The 20,934-nt window shown below is 39.5% G+C and overlaps 1 protein-coding gene across 3 annotated transcripts in view; it reads right to left on the bottom strand.

Moving 5' to 3' along the window:
- The window catches only part of USP32 (ubiquitin specific peptidase 32), a 205,304-nt gene that overhangs the window by 113,930 nt on the left and 70,440 nt on the right, over positions 1-20,934 (bottom strand). The gene's annotated exons all lie outside the window — the stretch shown is intronic.

The raw sequence follows: 20,934 nt of genomic DNA, 5'->3' as shown, positions 1-20,934 counted from the left end.
CATTTGTAAAATGTTATCTTCAAGGAGAAACTGGAAAAATATAAAAAGGATCTCTGTTTTCTTCCTTATTAACTGCACGTGAATCTGTATCTTAATAAAAATTTCAGTTAAAAAAATTTAGGACGGGGACTTCCCTGGTGGTTCAGTGGTTAAGAATCCACCCTCAACACAGGGGACACGGATTTGATCCCTGGTCGGGGAACTAAGATCCCACATGATGCGGGGCAACTAAGTACGAGCACTGCAACTATTGAGCCCACGCGCCTCAACTAGAGAAGCCCATACACTGCAATGAAGGGCCTGCGTGCCACAACTAAGACCCAACGCAGCCTAATTAATTAATTAAAAAAAATAAAGTGAGAATCCCACCAACCTTTAAAAAAAAATTTAGGATGAACAGATCTTCAGAATATTTGAGTAAATGTACCCCAGAAAGAATTTTTTAGGAAAAATTTTATATTAAATGTATTCTAAATAATATCTTCTCCCTACCACTAGCTGTAACAGGCAGTTCTTCTCCTAAGGGCACATGACCAAGGGAAAAAATTCCACAAAGATCCACACATTTACAATATGAACTTTTTTGAAAACAAAAAATAACAAAACACTTTTCAAGTTAAAAAGAAGAAACAAATTGGGACTTCCCTGGTGGTCCAGTGGTTAAGACTCCGCGCTCCCGATGCGGGGGGCACGGGTTTGATCCCTGGTCAGGGAACTAAGATCCTGCATGCCACACAGCGCAGCCAAAAAAAAAAGAGGAAGAAACAAATTATCCATAAAGTCAAATTAAGTAATAAAAATTATACCCCACATAATAAATATTATCTATGTGTCGGGCATCAAATGGGGTAAGGGAGACAATGAAGAAGGAACAATTTAATTTCTTTCTTGGCACCAAAAATTGATGTATACATCTTCTGTTACATGTGCTTAATTTGCTTCCTTACTCATAGTCTTCAACTCATTAAGTGTCTTGGTTTTGAAAGAAGACTTATTCTCATAAATTTTTTAAAAGTCCTTTGAGATGGAAAAAGATTTGTTTGATCTAGCGGTATATCATACCTACTTCTTAAATGTAAAAGTTGCAGTAAGGAGGGCTCTTCTGAGAACCACCTTCATAGGCAGTCTCTCACCTAGACAAGAAATGAGTAAACTACAGTAATATACGGTTATTAGTTTGACCTGGCCCTCCAACTAAGAGCCAGGAATGCTCAGAGCACGGTCTTCCAAAACTCATGCCAGTTCCTGCCCTTACCTACAACCTTTGGTAGCTTATACTGGCCTAAACACTGTACCACTCACCTGTTAGGTAAATACTACATAACTCTATGAGAAACAGTAAAATCAAGACCCAACTCAACATGTAGGGTGTGATAAACACTGTGTCAAAGGTGAATTTTATTTTATTAAATCACAAGGGCAACTAGAATACTCACTACAAAACGAAAGAGGACAGGTTATAAATATCTTCAATATCATCATTAGAACAATACCACCCACACAATAAATTTTCAGAGTAATCACTCTTGGAAATCTCAAACTGAGACTTAAACAACCAAGAATACATAATCATATAAACCTATTTCCAGTAGTCAAGGCAGATTCCTTCAATTAAATAAATAAAAATATTTTCAGGTAAAGTAATAAAACTGGCATTTTAGAACATGCACATTTACTACCACAATTCCACAGACACATGCCACATGCAGGCTCCAGGGATTACGACCTGGAGATGTGGGGGTCCATTATTCAGCCTACCACACTCTCCAATCAGAGTAGCTACGATCCCTAGAGGGTGAGACAAACTCCCATTGCTTTCGTCATCTCTCTGTTGTCCTCCAGCTTGTCTCTGGACACAGGCACAGTAGTGGAAGTACATGGCATAGCAGAGTAACTAAGGCACCTGATAGGAGGACTAAAAATGGGAGCTCAGTGAAAGGGAAGTATTATGGATATTGAGAGGAGGAAGGAGCTCAGGAAAGTTGTTTTTGAACTCCTGGGTTTGTCACATAACTGCACATGCATGGATCTGATCCTAAACAGAAGTACAAATTGAGGATAGGTCAATGCCCAGGTTCCAGACTGGCCACTGGGTGGTTGCACATGTGGAACAGGTCCAAATAGCACTGCAAAGGCTGTGAAAACTTCACTGACACAACCAAAAGAAGACTGCTTGGAACTTGCAGCCTAAACCCATCAATACCCATGATGTGATAAAAAACAAATGTACAGCTGTCCCTTGGTGTCCACAGAAAATTAGTTCCAAGCCCTTGGCAGATACCAAAATCTGCAGATGCTCAAGTCCCTTATATAAAATGGAGTAGTATTTGCCTATAACCTACGTAATTCTCTCCTATACTTTAAATCATCTCTAGATTACTTATAATATCTAATACAATGTAAATGTTATGTAAATAGTTGTAAATGCTATATAAATAGTTGCCAGCCTGTGGCAAATTCAAGTTTTGCTTTCTGGAACTTCCTGGAATTTTTTTCCCAAGTTTTTTTCATCCGCAGTTGGTTGAATCCTCGGTTGGGGGACCCAGGAGATCTGGAAGGCCAACTGTATCAACATCTCCATAGGATTTAAAGAGACTCAGCATCTCATAACATGATACTAAAAATGTCTAGAGGGAGTTCCCTGGTGGTCTAGTAGTTAGGATTTGGCGCTTTCACTGCCATGGCACAGGTTTGATCCCTGGTAGGGGAACTGAGATCCTGCAAGCTGCACGTCGTGGCCAAAAATAAAAAAAAATTTTTAATGTCTAGAATAGGGACTTCCCTGGTGTCTCACTGGATAAGAATCCGCCTGCCAATGCAGGAGACAAGGGTTCGAGCCCTGTTCCGGGAAGATCCCACATGCCATGGAGCAGCTAAGCCCATGCACCACAACTACTGAGCCTGCAAGCTAGAACCTGTGAGCCACAACTACTGAGCCCGTGTGCCACAACTACTGAAGCCCACGCTCCTAGAGCCCATGCTCCGCAACAAGAGAAGCCACCACAATGAGAAGCCTGTGCACTGCAACAAAGAGTAACCCCTGCTTGCCGCAACTAGAGAAAGCCCGTGAGCAGCAACGAAGACCCAATGCAGCCAAAAATAAATAAATAAATAAATTAATTAATTAATTTTAAAAATGTCTAGAATACAATCCAAAATTACTCAGCATATAAAGAACCAGTAAAATCTCAATTCAATTAGAGAACTACAATCAATAGGCATCAACAATTACACGAGACAGATATGGAGCAGCCATGATAAAAATGCCCAAAGAAATGAGAACACTTTTGAATGGAAAGATGGAAAGTCTCAGCATAGAAACCAAATGGAAATTTTAGAACTGAAGAATACAAAAACCAAAAAAAAAAAAAAAAAAAAAATCACTTCCTTAAGTCTACTAATTGGAAATCTGGGAAAACAAGCTCAACTTTTAAGAGTGAAAACTCCTTGTGAAGGCCAACTATACTAGTCATTAACACCCCAGTGTTAATTATTTTAATCAGGTGACTTTCTTCATAACTCTAATGAGATTACGAGGCAGTGTATTTCAACTTTGTCACAACTTTAGTCACCCCTTTTTGATAAAGGGCCTATAGTTGGCACTCAATGATTACTGAATAAAGTTAATGAACAAAAATAAATAGTATCAAAATATAAGTCCTTATGAGACTAAGAAAAAAAATAAGTAAAGGGCTTCCCTGGTGGCACAGTGGTTGAGAGTCCGCCTGTCGATGCAGGGGACACGGGTTCGTGCCCCGGTCTGGGAAGATCTCACATGCTGCGGAGCGGCTGGGCTTGTAAGCCATGGCCTCTGAGCCTGCGCGTCCGGAGCCTGTGCTCCGCAACGGGAGAGGCCACAACAGTGAGAGACCCGCGTACCACAAAAAAAAAAAAGTATATTAAACTAACTTTGCTGTGAATACCACTTCTTTGCTTTAAATGAAATAGTGCTGTTTTTTCCCTAGCAGCTTTTTCCTTAACAGTTCTGTAATTATTGAGATATAGTACATGCTATTCAATTCACCCATTTAAAGTATATAGTTAATGGCTTTTAGTTTGTTCACAGAGTTGTGCAGCTACCACCACAATCAGTTTTATCACCCCTAAAAGAAACCTTATTCTCTCCATCCCCTTCTCTGCTAGCCCTAAGCTAACTAATATACTAGTTACTTTCCACCTCTATAGATTTACCTATTCTGGACATTTCATATAAATGGAATCACATTGTATATGGTCTTCTGTGACTGGCTTCTTTGACTTAGATGAATCTCAAAAACATTATGCTATCTTGCAGCATGTATCACTTCTTCATTCCTTTTTAATAGGACAATATGCTATCGTATGGATATATCACATTTAGTTTATTCATTAATCAATCAATGGATATTTGAGTTATTTTCACTTCTGGGCTATTATAAATAATGATGCTCTGAACATTAGTGTGCATTTATGTTTTCATCTCTCTTGGGTATATACCTTGGATGGAATTTCTAGATCTTATGGTAACTCTGTGTTTAACCTTTTGAGGAGCTGTCAGACTGTTCTCCAAAGTGGCTGCACCATTTTACATTACCACCAACAGTGTGCGAGGATTCCAATATTGCTCTACAACCTTGTTATTAACTGTGTTTGATTATAGTCATTCCAGTGGGTGTGAAGTGGTATCTCATTGTGGGTTTTTTTTTTAAATTAATTAATTAATTTTTGGCTGCGTTGGGTCTTCGATGCTGCCTATGGGCTTTCTCTAGTTGCGGCGGGCGGGGGCTAATCTTCGTTGCGGTGAGCGAGCTTCTCATTGCAGTGGCTTCTCTTGTTGTGGAGCACAGGCTCTAGGCATGCCAGCTTCGGTAGTTGTGGCACGCAGGCTCAGCAGTTGTGGCTTGTGGGCTCTAGAGCACAAGCTCAGTAGTTATGGTGCACGGGCTTAGTTGCTCCATGGCCTGTGGGATCTTCCCAGACCAGGGCTCGAACCCTTGTCACCTGCATTGGCAGATGGATTCTTAACCACTGTGCCACCAGGGAAGTCCCGCTCATTGTGGTTTTGATTTGCATTTCCCTCAATAGTGGTATCCTGAAATAAAGTTTTTAATTTTTAAGGAAGAATATTTGAAAAGAATCTCTAACTGTTCAGATATCTTGATTAAATATGTTAGTGGATCTGAAGTGTATAGTAAAGATTTATACATTCTGTGGTGTACATGTATATGGGAGTTTGTGTTTGGCTTCATTGACTCAAGCCATTTCAGGGCACTGAAGCATTTGAGGTTTTTTGTATTTCAGCAATAGATATTTTTGAAAATTTAAAGTAATAATCATTCTTCAAATTTAATGTTGATATAAAAGACTTAATCTATATTGTATATGGTGGCTCTATAGAGTCCAGGTCTAGAACTCAGGGACTATCTCCTCTTTTTTGAACCCCAACTCAGTTAATTTTGATGTTTTCCAATCTTGATCCTTTTCTGAATTTCTACTTTTTAAAATCCATTTTTAACAATATCTATATATCTGTTAATTTTGTATAAATAAAATTTTGTGAAGATTTACTAATATAGGGAACCAAGATGAAATGCCATTGGCTTTTAAATCACTTATACATTTTCTTGGTTTGTAGTATAATACTTACTAAATTCATCTAAGAACAATATTTTAAACACATAAGTAAATATGATTTAGTTCTGCAGAGCTACTACCCATCTCACTCTAAAGAAACAGCATATTGAGTCTCAAGATATATTATAAACATCTTGTATAAAACAGTGGACCTGTTTTGTACCCAGTAGTCACATTTTACTTTTTTTTTTTCTGCGGTACGCGGGCCTCTCACTGTTGTGGCCTCTCCCATTGCGGAGCACAGGCTCACGGGCCCAGCCGCTCCGCGGCATGTGGGATCTTCCCAGACTGGGGCACAACCACTGCGCCACCAGGGAAGCCCTAATACACTTTTTTTGAAGACTGCTTCTATAAGTATTTTTATTCCTAATCTGAAATTTTTGAAAATCAAATATAACTACAAGAAAGATGGGAAAAATACTTCAGGATGAATCTTAATGTGAGGTATTATATGCCAGTATAGTTTTCTGTATAATTGTCAATTTACTGCTCTGTCATTTGGAAATTAATGAAGAAATTATTCTTCAGAGCTAGAATACTATTAAAATTGCCAACCATACACAAAATAACTTAAAACTTTTTGCCTATTACTAATTTCTGTGAACAGCGCCAATTATAAACTGATTTTTAAACTATAAACTATTTAAAAAGCTAAACTCTAGCCAGAATCTGTAAAAAATGAAAACACATTTTCATAGATGCTACTAACTTGATTTTAAAGAATATCTCAGCTTCTTTCACATGAGAGGGAAAAAATAACTAAAACAATTCTTAAGCCTGATTTCTCCTTCCTCTGAGGCCAGCTGCTTTGTACAGATGGAATTTTGTATCTAGTATATTTCCATTGTTATTAATGGTAATTTAACAACATGCAAATGATGTAATTAAAATTCATCCTCAATTCACCTCCTATATTTTATCTTTTTTTATATAAATTTATTTTATTTATTTATTTTATGGATGCATTGGGTCTTCGTTGCTGTGCGTGGGCTTTCTCTAGTTGCGGTGAGCAAGGGCTACTCTTCATTGCAGTGCACAGGCTCAGTTGCTCCGCAGCACGTGGGATCTTCCCGGACCAGGGCTCGAACCCGTGTACCATGCATTGGCAGGTGGATTCTTAACCACTGCTCCACCAGGGAAGCCCCTATATTTTGTCTTGATGTCCCACATTACTTCAATAGCAAATAAGGAAAACTCACTAATTAAATCTTGCATTTTTTTTTTTTATTCATGGTTGGGACAAAGAAGGCCAAAAAGCATAAAAATTCATGGATTATTAGAGGAAACAAAGACAGCCTGAGATAGATAGATAGACAGACAGATAGACAGAAAGAAAGAAATATATGATATGTATATATGTATCTACCACAACCAAAATACTTAAGCTAAAAATACATTTAGAAGATCAGTATAAAAAAGTAACCATTGTCTCACAGAAAATTATACTAAAAAGTTGGAAGGTATAGAACAATTTAGCCACAGGTATGAAAACTAAGCAAATGAAAAAATAAAGCAATATTTTACAACAACTATAAATGGAGTATAATCTTTAAAAATTGTGAATCACGCTGTTGAACACCTGAAACTTATAAAATACTGTAAATCGAGTATACCTCAGTTTTTAAGAAATAAGGAAACTTATAATTCCAGGAAAAAACAAAAAATTGAATAAGAAAGAAAACTAAATAACAGTACACCATGTTGCAGAGAATATTTACATAGTCATAACACTATAAATAACAAATACCAATTTAACCAAAGATTGTGATACAATTGCATTGGGATGATGTGGTGTGGAGTGTGTAAGAATGCTAAATATCTTCTACAACTGGAAAGCAAAGGATAAAATCTAAAATTAACTAAGAATTAGCAGTAAAGAACAGTATTTAGAAAATGTAGGTATATACAAGAAACTATTACTAGAAAGTGGTTGCCTCTGGAACCGGGATGAGATTTAGGTACGCGGGGACAAGGATTCTTGTTTTTCACTCTCTTTCTGATTCTACTTTAACTATATGCATATATCACTATGATAAAAATAATTTAAAATTTTTATTTGCAAAACAAGTAACTGGTTGCTGCTGGGGAAGGACTCTAGATAATGGGGATAAAATGGAGAAGTCTTAACTTCTCACTTAAAACTCTTCTGTAAGTTTTATTTTTTTTAATCTTTTAAAAATTTATTTATTTTTATTTTTGGTTGCATTGGGTCTTTGTTGCTGCGCGCGGGCTCTCTCTAGTTGCGGCAAGCGGGGGCGACTCCTGCCTGCCATGAGCGGGCTTCTCACTGCGGTGGCTTCTCCTGCTGTGCAGCACGGGCTCCAGGCACGTGGGCTCAGTAGTTGTGGCACCCGGGCTCTAGAGCGCAGGCTCAGTAGCTGTGACACACGGGTGTAGCTGCTCTGCGGCATGTGGGATCTTCCCAGACCAGGGCTCGAACCCATGTTCCCTGCATTGGCAGGTGGATTCCCAACCACTGCGCCACCAAGGAATCCCTTCTGAAAGTTTTAAATAGTGTGCCATACACACACATTACCTATTTCTTTTAAATCAATTGAAAACAGTTCACAGGATTATAAAACATGAAATACAGAGCAATTAAAAACAAAAAAGCACTGTAATTCAATATAAATAAATATATAACTAAATAAAAATATAAATAAAAACATTTATTACATACATTTTTTTTTTTTTTTTGCGGTACGCGGGCCTCTCACTGCTGTGGCCTCCCCCGTTTCAGAGCGCAGGCTCAGCGGCCATGGCTCACCGGCTCAGCCGCTCCGCGGCATGTGTGATCTTCCAGGACCGGGGCACGAACCCGTGTCCCCTGCATCGGCAGGCGGACTCCCAACCACTGCGCCACCAGGGAGCCCTACTGTATACATTTTTTAAAAGGCAATTTTATTAAATAAAATGTTCAACTGTCCAATCTATATTAAGTATATTCCTGTTGCTACTTTATCCTGGATCATAATACACCTTGTATGATATAGCTTGTGGCAGAAACTGTTAGCTATTTATACAATAACCATTTTTCTTTTCTTCTTTTCTTCTTGTAATAGAACCCCAATTTTTTCTAAGGTATTATATTATACCTGTTCAAACTTACATTTTTTACATTTTCTAGAGTCTCTTGCAACTGGGGATAGCCAATGAGATAAAACTGAAAGTCAATGGGTGGACTTCCGAAAAGACTCCCTGATCAAATAGGACCTGGGTCCCTGATGATAGGGCAGCTGCCATTCAAGCCCTAGAATATCTACCTTTGAAATTCTTTTACATAAAAGAGAAACAAAACTAATATATTTACTCACTGTGGATTTTAGGTGGGGGAGAGTGGTGTTGCATTTCCCACTGGTACATAGATCAATAATAAATCAAAGCCTGCATGTCAGACCATCTAACCTTGTAACTTGATTTGAGGTCCATATTTGACACCATGGTTTATTTTCTCATTCTATTGGGACTTAATACTTGTGGTAAGTCACATAGAATCCTTGGACCTCAGTATGAGATACTATGTAAGATGCCTCTCTCCTTGAAATTCCCCTAAAGAATCACCAAAGAAAAGTTCATGCACAGAGTATAGAACAGTCTATAACATAGTACAGAATAGGCTATATGTCCTATCTCCCCAAACAAACTTTACCAAGTTTTATGAAAATAAGTCTGGTTATTTTCACAGGACGTTCTAAGAGATAGAAATTAATTTTATTTATATAGATTACTATCCTGTCAACTTACTTTATTGTTAAAGAATAAATTGTGAAATTTATTGTTGAAGGGAAAATATTAAATACTATTTTCAGAAAAAAACTAAAACATGTTAGTTGCTCCATATTCTTGGTATATTTCATTAATATTTGTCCTACAATCCATTATTTTTCATATTAAGAATTATCCTAGGCCTGTGTCAGGTATATATCCCACAGAATTGTTGACTGTTATATGGTAGTCATGAATCCATGGCATTAAATGTTTATATAAGAGTCAGAAAGTAAGTTACTAACAAATACTCTTCTTAAATTTAGAGAATAGAACATTCCTTATTACTTCTCTCCCTTCCTCCAGCCCAACAGCAAAGGAGCCTTGCCTAAACAAAATGTTCAGAATACCTCTGTACATTAATTACTTAATATCTGACAGACTGTCAGACCAGTAAACTAATGCCAGGACCGACTGAACAAACCAGATTATTACCTCTGTCTTAGGTAACTTCCTGCTGCCACCACACTGGATAGCAAGTCCTAAGATTCAGTCTGTACCCTCTTTTCTCATCTCTGAAGACACCTTGTCTACTTAAGTCTGTTCAAATACACAACTACAAAAAAGGCTCAGAGCATAAACTACAGTGTCACTAGACATCGGTGAGGTAAATTTTTAGTATACTCTCTCAATTAGCTTGGCCTTGGTTTATTTAACATTATTAAATAATGTCTTTGAAGTTCTGGGTTGTAACTCCCCTTCTACTCACTAGCTTCCTTTAAAGCAAATATTTGTCCCTTACAGCTGATCTATTCCCATCCCAAGGAAGAAACTGAATTTTCCTTAAACCCACTGATGCTTGAAGAAAGAAACCTGTTAATGCTGCAGGTTCAACTACTAAGTTTCAAGTCAAAATTATTCTCCTTGGAGTTAGTATCCCTGAATTCTGCCTAGTGAGATTTCCTGGCTAGCTTTTTTCTTTGCTGTTCCACATCTTAATCCATGATCCTAAGATTGGATCCTTGTTCTCACAACTGACTCCCCTTGTCTGTTCTTATCCTACTTTATTATCCATACTTTTCTTGGAAGCTAATTATCCTGGATCTTCTACGATTAATGATCTCATTCTAGAATTGCCTTGCTTTCACTTTTATTTTCTAAAAGCTTAATTTAATCCATAACTTAAATCAGGAGAAAAAGGCAGAGTTCCAAATTTATCATTGGGAATTCTTTCTTTTCACTGCCCCAACTTTCCCAGACTAACCTACCGATATCCTTCTCTCCTCCAATCCAGGCAGATCTCAAAGTCAACAGTAGAACATTACAATTTAACTGCACTTCATGGGACTTCCCTGGTGGCACAGTGGCTAAGACTCGGTGCTCCCAATGCAGGGGGCCCGGGCTCGATCCCTGATCAGGGAACTAGATCCCACGTGCATGCCACAACTAAGAGTTCGCATGCCACAACTAAGAAGCTGGCAAGCCACAACTAAGGAGCCCACGTGCCACAACTAAGAAGCCCACATGCCACAACTAAAGGAGCCAGCAAGCCGCAACTAAGGAGCCCGCCAGGTTGCAACTAAGACACAGTGCAACCAAATAAATAAATAAATAAATGAATAAAACAATTTAACTACACTTCAAACTCTTCTAATTATAGTCAAGCTGGTCATATACCTAAATTCCTACAATAATTCTGATGAAAGGTTTGGAGGTTCTTTTGCCTCAGAACTTAAGTGACTAGGAAAAGATCATGAAGTAAATAATAAAGTTAGAACTAAAATCCAAATATCTTAATGAAGAACGAAAAGGAAATCATATGTCTGTCAATAGTCAATTTTTATATTTCCAGCTCACTTTTCCAAGTAGAACAAGTATTCTTCCTGAAAAGCTCAAAAAGTACATCTAATTAAATGTTCTACGAAGTTTTAGAGGAATAACTGAAGTACAATAAACTGCATATATTTAAAGTGTACAATTGATCCATTTTGTCACACTTCATGTCATACCACTGAAACCATAATCACAATCAAGAAAACAAGTAACAGGACTTCCCTGGTGGTCCAGTGGTTAAGAATCTGCCTGCCAATGCAGGGGGACACGAGTTCGATCCCACATGCCGTGGGGCAACTAAGCCTGCGCACCACAACTACTGAGCCTGCATGCTGCATCTACTGAAGCCCGCATGCTCTATAGCCCGCATGCTGCAACTACTGAGCATACACACCACAACTACTGAAGCTCACATGTGCTAGAGCCCACACGCGGCAACTACTGAACCCACACACCGCAACCACTGAAGCCCACGTGCTCTGGGGCCCACGTGCTGCAACTACTGAGCCCACATGCTGCAACCACTGAAGCCTGCGTGCCTAGAGCCTGCACTCCACAACAAGAGAAGCCACTGCAATGAGAAGCACACTCACCGCAACAAAAAGTAGCCCCCACTCACCGCAATTAGAGAAAGCCCGCGCGCAGAAACGAAGACCCAGCAGAGCCAAAAAAAAAACAAGTAACAAACATTTCTATCACCTCTAGTTTCATGTCCCTGTGTAATTTATCCCTCCCTCTCCTTCCTCCTGCACCAACACCAGTACCAGGCTCTAGGTAAGCTTTGTTTCATGATAGATTTTGCATTTTCTAGAATTTTATATGAATGGAATCATAAGCATGTGCTCTATTTTTAATTGGATTCTTTCATTTAGCATAGTGATTGGGAGATTCACTTATGTTGTGTGTGTACCAACAGGTCTTCCTTTTTACTGCTAAGTCACTGAATATAATTTTACAAAGTAGTGAAAAGAAAATCCTCATGAAAAACATCTTACTATATTTATAATAAGCAGAATGAACATTTTTAATATGCTTCTATTTTAGAAGGAAGAAGGTCAAAGAAAGACTGCCCAGTGAAGAAGTATATTTTATTAGTATCAAACTCCCAGGAAAAATAAAGACTTCAATAATCTACTTTTAGCAGCTAAAAATACAGGACAAGACTTCTTTAAAACATATTCCCGTTCCCGTGGACTAGTTATTAAATGTATGTTGCTGAGAAAAGTTAACTAATATAGGAGAAAATACAATGATAGGTATTACTGTATGTATTACAAATCATTTATTATATACTATTATTTTGAGTTCATTTCAAAAAATTTTTATTCATTCACAAAAAATCAGACATTTTACAACAAATATTTATTTTAAATGGGAATAAATGAGACGCGTACTAAAGAACAATACTGTAAAAAAAAGAAAAAAGGATAGACTATACTAAGGACTTCCTTTTTAGCCATAATATATAAACATTTTTTTTTCTTTTAAATGAATCAGTTATATATATACATATGTTCCCATATCTCTTCCCGCTGGCGTCTCCCTCCCTCCCACCCTCCCTATCCCACCCCTCCAGGCGGTCACAAAGCACCGAGCTGATCTCCCTGTGCTATGCGGCTGCTTCCCACTAGCTATGTACATTACGTTTGGTAGTGTATATATGTCCATGCCTCTCTCTCGCTTTGTCACAGTTTACCCTTCCCCCTCCCCATAGCCTCAAGTCCATTCTCTAGTAAGTCTGTGTCTTTATTCCTGTTTCACCCCTAGGTTTTTCATGACATTTTTTTTCTTAAATTCCATATATATGTGTTAGCATACGGTATTTGTCTCTCTTTCTGACTTACTTCACTCTGTATGACAGACTCTAGGTCTATCCACCTCATTACAAACAGCTCGATTTCGTTTCTTTTTATGGCAGAGTAATATTCCATTGTATATATGTGCCACATCTTCTTTATCCATTCATCCGATGATGGACATTTAGGTTGTTTCCATCTCTGGGCTATTGTAAATAGAGCTGCAATGAACATTTTGGTACCTAACTCTTTTTGAATTATGGTTTTCTTGGGGTATATGCCCAGTAGTGGGATTGCTGGGTCATATGGTAGTTCTATTTGTAGTTTTTTTAGGAACCTCTATACTGTTCTCCACAGTGGCTGTATCAATTTACATTCCCACCAACAGTGTAAGAGGGTTCCCTTTTCTCCACACCCTCTCCAGCATTTATTGTTTCTAGATTTTTTGATGATGGCCATTCTGACTGGTGTGAGATGATATCTCATTGTAGTTTTGATTTGCATTTCTCTAATGATTAGTGATATTGAGCATTCTTTCATGTGTTTGTTGGCAGTCTGTATATTTTCTTTGGAGAAATATCTATTTAGGTCTTCTGCGCATTTTTGGATTGGGTTGTTTGTTTTTTTGTTATTAAGCTGCATGAGCTGCTTATACATTTTGGAGATTAATCCTTTGTCAGTTGTTTCATTTGCAAATATTTTCTCCCATTCTGAGGGTTGTCTTTTGGTCTTGTTTATGGTTTCCTTTGCTGCACAAAAGCTTTTAAGTTTCATTAGGTCCCATTTGTTTATTTTTGTTTTTATTTCCATTTCTCTAGGAGGTGGGTCAAAAGGAACCTTGCTGTGATTTATGTCATAGAGTGTCCTGCCTATGTTTTCCTCTAAGAGTTTGATAGTTTCTGGCCTTACATTTAGGTCTTCAATCCATTTTGAGCTTATTTTTGTATATGGTGTTAGGGAGTGATCTAATCTCATACTTTTACATGTAGCTGTCCAGTTTTCCCAGCACCACTTATTGAAGAGGCTGTCCTTTCTCCACTGTACATTCCTGCCTCCTTTATCAAAGATAAGGTGACCATATATGCATGGGTTTATCTCTGGGCTTTCTATCCTGTTCCATTGATCTATATTTCTGTTTTTGTGCCAGTACCATACCGTCTTGATTACTGTAGCTTTGTAGTATAGCCTGATTCCTCCAGCTCCATTTTTCGTTCTCAAGATTGCTTTGGCTATTTGGGGTCTTTTGTGTTTCTATACAAATTGTGAAATTTTTTGCTCTAGTTCTGTGAAAAATGCCAGTGGTAGTTTGATAGGGATTGCATTGAATCTGTAGATTGCTTTGGGTAGTAGAGTCATTTTCACAATGTTGATTCTTCCAATCCAAGAACATGGTATATCTCTCCATCTATTTGTATCATCTTTAATTTCTTTCATCAGTGTCTTATAATTTTCTGCATACAGGTCTTTTGTCTCCTTAGGTAGGTTTATTCCTAGATATTTTATTCTTTTTGTTGCAATGGTAAATGGAAGTGTTTTCTTGATTTCACTTTCAGATTTTTCATCCTTAGTGTATAGGAATGCCAGAGATTTCTGTGCATTAATTTTGTATCCTGCTACTTTACCAAATTCATTGATTAGCTCTAGTAGTTTTCTGGTAGCATCTTTAGGATTCTCTATGTATAGTATCATGTCATCTGCAAACAGTGACAGCTTTACTTCTTCTTTTCCGATTTGGATTCCTTTTACTTCCTTTTCTTCTCTGATTGCTGTGGCTAAAACTTCCAAAACTATGTTGAATAAGAGTGGTGAGAGCGGGCAACCTTGTCTTGTTCCTGATCTTAGTGGAAATGCTTTCAGTTTTTCACCATTGAGGATGATTTTGGCTGTGGGTTTGTCATATATGGCCTTTATTGTGTTGAGGAAAGTTCCCTCTATGACTACTTTCTGCAGGGTTTTTATCATAAATGGGTGTTGAATTTTGTCAAAAGCTTTCTCTGCATCGATTGAGATGATCATATGATTTTTCTCCTTCAGTTTGTTAATATGGTGTATCACGTTGATTGATTTGCGTATATTGAAGAATCCTTGCATTCCTGGAATAAGCCCCACTTGATCATGGTGTATGATCCATTTAATGTGCTGTTGGATTCTGTATCCTAGTATTTTGTTGAGGATTTTTGCATCTATGTTCATCAGTGATATTAGCCTGTAGTTTTCTTTCTTTGTGACATCCGTGTCTGGTTTTGGTATCAGGGTGATGGTGGCCTCGTAGAATGAGTTGGGGAGTGTTCCTCCCTCTGCTATATTTTGTAAGAGTTTGAGAAGGATAGGTGATAGCTCTTCTGTAAATGTTTGATAGAATTCGCCTGTGAAGCCATCTGGTCCTGGGCTTTGGCTTGTTGGAAGATTTTTAATCACAGTTTCAATTTCAGTGCTTGTGATTGGTCTGTTCATATTTTCTATTTCTTCCTGATTCAGTCTTGGCAGGTTGTGCCTTTCTAAGAATTTGTCCATTTCTTCCAGGTTGTCCATTTTATTGGCATAGAGTTGCTTGTAATCTCTCATGATATTTTGTATTTCTGCAGTGTCAGTTGTTACTTCTCCTTTTTCATTTCTAATTCTATTGATTTCAGTCTTCTCCCTTTTTTTCTTGATGAGTCTGGCTATTGGTTTATCAATTTTGTTTATCCTTTCAAAGAACCAGCTTTTAGTTTTATTGATCTTTGCTATCGTTTCCTTCATTTCTTTTTCATGTATTTCTGATCTGATCTTTATGATTTCTTTCCTTCTGCTGACTTTGGGGCTTTTTTGTTCTTCTTTCTCTAATTGCTTTAGGTGCAAGGTTAGGTTGTTTATTCGAGATGTTTCCTGTTTCTTAAGGTAGGATTGTATTGCTATAAACTTCCCTCTTAGAACTGCTTTTGCTGCATCCCATAGATTTTGAGTCGTCGTGTCTCCATTGTCATTTGTTTCCAGGTATTTTTTGATCTCCTCTTTGATTTCTTCAGTGATCACTTCGTTATTAAGTAGTGTATTGTTTAGCCTCCATGTGTTTGTATTTTTTACAGATCTTTTCCTGTAATTGATATCTAGTCTCATAGCGTTGTGGTCAGAAAAGATACTTGATACGATTTCAATTTTCTTAAATTTACCAAGGCTTGATTTGTGACCCAAGATATGATCTCTCCTGGAGAATGTTCCATGAGCACTTGAGAAAAATGTGTATTCTGTTGTTTTTGGATGGAATGTCCTATAAATATCAATTAAGTCCATCTTGTTTAATGTATCATTTAAAGCTTGTGTTTCCTTATTTATTTTCATTTTGGATGATCTGTCCATTGGTGAAAGTGGGGTGTTAAAGTCCCCTACTATGAATGTGTTTCTGTCGATTTCCCCTTTTATGGCTGTTAGTATTTGCCTTACGTATTGAGGTGCTCCTATGTTGGGTGCATAAATATTTACAATTGTTATATCTTCTTATTGGATCGATCCCTTGATCATTATGTAGTGTCCTTCTTTGTCTCTTCTAACAGTCTTTATTTTAAAGTCTATTTTGTGTGATATGAGAATTGCTACTCCAGCTTTCTTTTGGTTTCCATTTGCATGAAATACCTTTTTCCATCCCCTTACTTTCAGTCTGTATGTGTCTCTAGGTCTGAAGTGGGTCTCTTGTAGACAGCAAATATATGCGTCTTGTTTTTGTATCCATTCAGCAAATCTGTGTCTTTTGGTGGGAGCATTTAGTCCATTTACATTTAAGGTAATTATCAATATGTATGTTCCCATTCCCATTTTCTTAATTGTTTTGGGTTCGTTATTGTAGGTCTTTTCCTACTTTTTTGTTTCTTGCCTAGAGAAGTTCCTTTAGCAGTTGTTGTAGAGCTGGTTTGGTGGTGCTGAACTCTCTCAGCTTTTGCTTGTCTGTAAAGGTTTTAATTTCTCCATCAAATCTGAATGAGATCCTTGCTGGGTAGAGTAATCTTGGTTGCAGGTTTTTCTCCTTCAACACTTTCAATATGTTCTGCCACTCCCTTCTGGCTTGCAGAGTTTCTGCTGAAAGATCAGCTGTTAACCTTATGGGGATTCCCTTGTGTGTTATTTGTTGTTTTTCCCTTGCTGCTTTTAATATGCTTTCTTTGCATTTAATTTTTGACAGTTTGATTAATATGTGTCTTGGCGTATTTCTCCTTGGATTTATCCTGTATGGGACTCTCTGTGCTTCCTGGACTTGATTAACTATTTCCTTTCCCATATTAGGGAAATTTTCAACTATAATCTCTTCAAATATTTTCTCAGTCCCTTTCTTTTTCTCTTCTTCTTCTGGAACCCCTATAATTCGAATGTTGGTGCGTTTAATGTTGTCCCAGAGGCCTCTGAGGCTGTCCTCAGTTCTTTTCATTCTTTTTTCTTTATTCTGCTCTGCAGTAGTTATTTCCACTATTTTATCTTCCAGGTCACTTATCCGTTCTTCTGCCTCAGTTATTCTGCTATTGATCCCATCTAGAGTATTTTTCATTTCATTTATTGTGTTGTTCATCATTGTTTGTTTCATCTTTAGTTCTTCTAGGTCCTTGTTAACTGTTTCTTGCATTTTGTCTATTCTATTTCCAAGATTTTGGATCATCTTTACTATCATTATTCTGAATTCTTTTTCAGGTAGACTGCCTATTTCCTCTTCATTTGTTAGGTCTGGTGAGTTTTTATCTTGCTCCTTCATCTGCTGTGTGTTTTTCTGTCTTTTCATTTTGCTTATCTTACTGTGTTTGGGGTCTCCTTTTTGCAGGCTGAAGGTTCGTAGTTCCTGTTGTTTTTACTGTCTGTCCCCAGTGGCTAAGGTTGGTTCCGTGGGTTGTGTAGGCTTCCTGGTGGAGGGTACTAGTGCCTGTGTTCTGGTGGATGAGGCTGGATCTTGTCTTTCTGGTGGGCAGGTCCACGTCTGGTGGTGTGTTTCGGGGTGTCTGTAGACTTATTATGATTTTGGGCAGCCTCTCTGCTAATGGGTGGGGTTGTGTTCCTGTCTTGCTAGTTGTTTGGCATAGGATGTCCAGCACTGTAGCTTGCTGGTCGTTGATTGAAGCTGGGTGCTGGCGTTGAGATGGAGATCTCTGGGAGATTTTCACTGTTTGATATTATGTGCAGCTGGGAGGCCTCTTGTGGACCAGTGTCCTGAAGTTGGCTCTCCCACCTCAGAGGCACAGCACTAACTCCTGGCTGCAGCACCAAGAGCCTTTCATCCACACGGCTCCTTAATTTGGGATGATTCGTTGTCTATTCATGTATTCCACAGATGCAGGGTACATCAAGTTGATTGTGGAGCTTTAATCCGCTGCTTCTGAGGCTGCTGGGAGAGATTTCCCTTTCTCTTCTTTGTTCTCACAGCTCCCAGGGGCTCAGTTTTGGATTTGGCCCCGCCTGTGCGTGTAGGTCGCCGGAGGGCGTCTGTTCTTTGCTCAGACAGGACGGGGTTAAAGCAGCCGCTGATTCGGAGGCTCTGGCTCACTCAGGCCGGGGGGGGGGGGGGGGGGGGGGGAGGGAGGGTCACGGAGTGTGGGGCGGGCCTGCGGCAGCAAAGGCAGGCATGACGTTGCAACAGCCTGAGGCGTGCTGTGCGTTCTCCCGGGGGAGTTGTCCCTGGATCCCGGGACCCTGGCAGTGGCGGGCTGCACAGGCTCCCCGGAAGGGGGGGTGTGGATAGTGACCTGTGTTCGCACACATGCTTCTTGGTGGCGGCAGCAGCGGCCTTAGCGTCTCATGTCTGTCTCTGGGGTCCGCACTTTTAGCCGCGGCTCGCGCCCGTCTCTGGAGCTCCTTTAAGCAGCGTTCTTAATCCCCTCTCCTCGTGCACCAGGAAATAAAGAGGAAAGAAAAAGTCTCTTGCCTCTTCGTCAGGTCCAGACTTTTCGCCGGACTCCCTCCCGGCTAGCCGCGGTGCACTAACGCCCTGCAGGATGTGTTCACGACGCCAACCCCAGTCCTCTCCCGGCGCTCCGACTGAAGCCGGAGCCTCAGCTCCCAGCCCCGCCCGCCCCGGCGGGTGAGCAGACAAGCCTCTCGGCTGGTGAGTGCACGTCGGCCCTGATCCTCTGCGTTGGAATCTCTCCGCTTTGCCCTCCGCACCCCTGTTGCTGTGCTCTCCTCCGCGGCTCCGAAGCTCCCCCACTCCGCCACCCGCAGTCTCCGCCCGCGAAGGGGCTTCCTAGTGTGTGGACACTTTTCCTCCTTCACAGCTCCCTCCCGCTGGTGCAGGACCCGTGCCTATCCTTTTGTCTCTGTTTATTTTTTTCTTTTGCCCTAACCAGGTACGTGGGGGGTTTCTTGCCTTTTGGGAGGTCTGAGGTCTTCTGCCAGCGTTCAGTAGATGCTCTGTAGGAGTTGTTCCACGTGTAGATGTATTTCTGGTGTATCTATGGGGAGGAAGGTGATCTCCGCGTCTTACTCTTCCGCCATCTTCCCGGAAGTTCAGGTCAACTATTCTGCTAGTGTTGGAGGGTCTCCTGTAGAGGTGGGGGGTGGCTGTGGCTCACCATGGGGACAAGGACACTGGCAGAAGAAGTTCTAGGAAGTACTCCTTGGTGTGAGCCCTCTCGGAGTCCCTCATTAGCCCCACCAAAGAGCCTGTATATATATAAACATTTTTCAATAAATGATTTGCTATCCTGTATTAGTTTGTGTGAACATAGGAGGATATATTGCTGTTTCTTCATGCCATTTGTTTCCTGAGAATACACCCTTGAAAATCCCACAGTTGACTGCAATGTTCCTTAATTACAAAATTAATCCTAAAATCACAATTTTTGATGACTATAAAGTGTTACATATATTTGAAACTACAATATATGTGGTTATATTGTTTATATACTGTACGTATTTGCATTCAAAACTACAATGATGTAGATAGTATGAAATGTTACCATTACACAGCTAATAATTTCTTTAAGTCCATCATTTTTTATAATAACATATTTGGGAAAACACCTCAGATTCTCAGAAAGGTGATTCAGGATGTTCTTATAGCTTAATAGAGAACTAGGCAGGAAAAAGTGTACCCTAAAGCTGTAAGTATAAATGACTCTGGAGACTTCCTTGGTGGCACAGTGGTTAAGAATCCGCCTGCCAATGCAGGGGACAGGGGTTTGAGCCCTGGTCCAGGAAGACCCCACATGCCGCGGAGCAACTAAGCCCATGCGCCACAACTACTGAGACGGTGTGCCACAATTACTGAACCCCATGTGCCTAGAGCCTGTGCTCTGCAACAAGAGAAGCCACCGCAATGAGAAGCCTGTGCGCCGTAACTAGAGAAAGCCCACGCACAACAACAAAGATCCAACACAGCCAAAAATAAATAAAATAAATAAATTTTAAAAGAATAAATAAATAACTCTGAACGTAAATTCTTTCCTCTTCATATTTTCAATCAGCTACTCATAAAAAATAAAGCATCAAGAAATTACATTTAGGGACTTCCCTGGTGGCACAGTGGTTAAGAATCGGCCTGCCAATGCAGGGGACATTGGTTAGATCCCTGGTCTGGGAAGATCCCACATGGAGCAGGGCAATTAAGCCTGTGTGCCACAACTACTGAGCCTGAGCTATAGAGCCCATGAGCCACAACAACTGAAGCCTGCACGCCCTAGAGCCTGCATGCCGCAACTACTGAAACCCACACACCTAGAGCCCTTGCCCTGCAACAAGAGAAGCCACTACACTGAGAAGCCTGTGCACTGCAACGAAGAGTAGCCCCCACTAGCCACAACTAGAGAAAGCCCGTGTGCAGCAACAAAGACCCAACGTAGCCAAAAATAAATAAACAAAATTATTTTTAAAAACAGAAATTACATTTAGAAGTACATTAAGGAAGGATTCTCATATTTATCACTTAATGACAAAATTATGGAAATACAGAAAGTTCAACTGTATTTTACAACTCTTCTCCCTATATTTTAATCTAAGTATTGAATATAATAATTAATATTACTCAAAGATGATA

The sequence above is a fragment of the Delphinapterus leucas genome, chromosome 19, assembly GCF_059928025.1.
Source record: "Delphinapterus leucas isolate spDelLeu-1000000601 "Yukka" chromosome 19, BTC_Dleu_Yukka2, whole genome shotgun sequence".
Lineage (NCBI taxonomy): Eukaryota > Metazoa > Chordata > Mammalia > Artiodactyla > Monodontidae > Delphinapterus > Delphinapterus leucas.
Note: the sequence above shows the minus strand (reverse complement) of the source record. Positions and strands in the feature narration are given on the sequence as shown.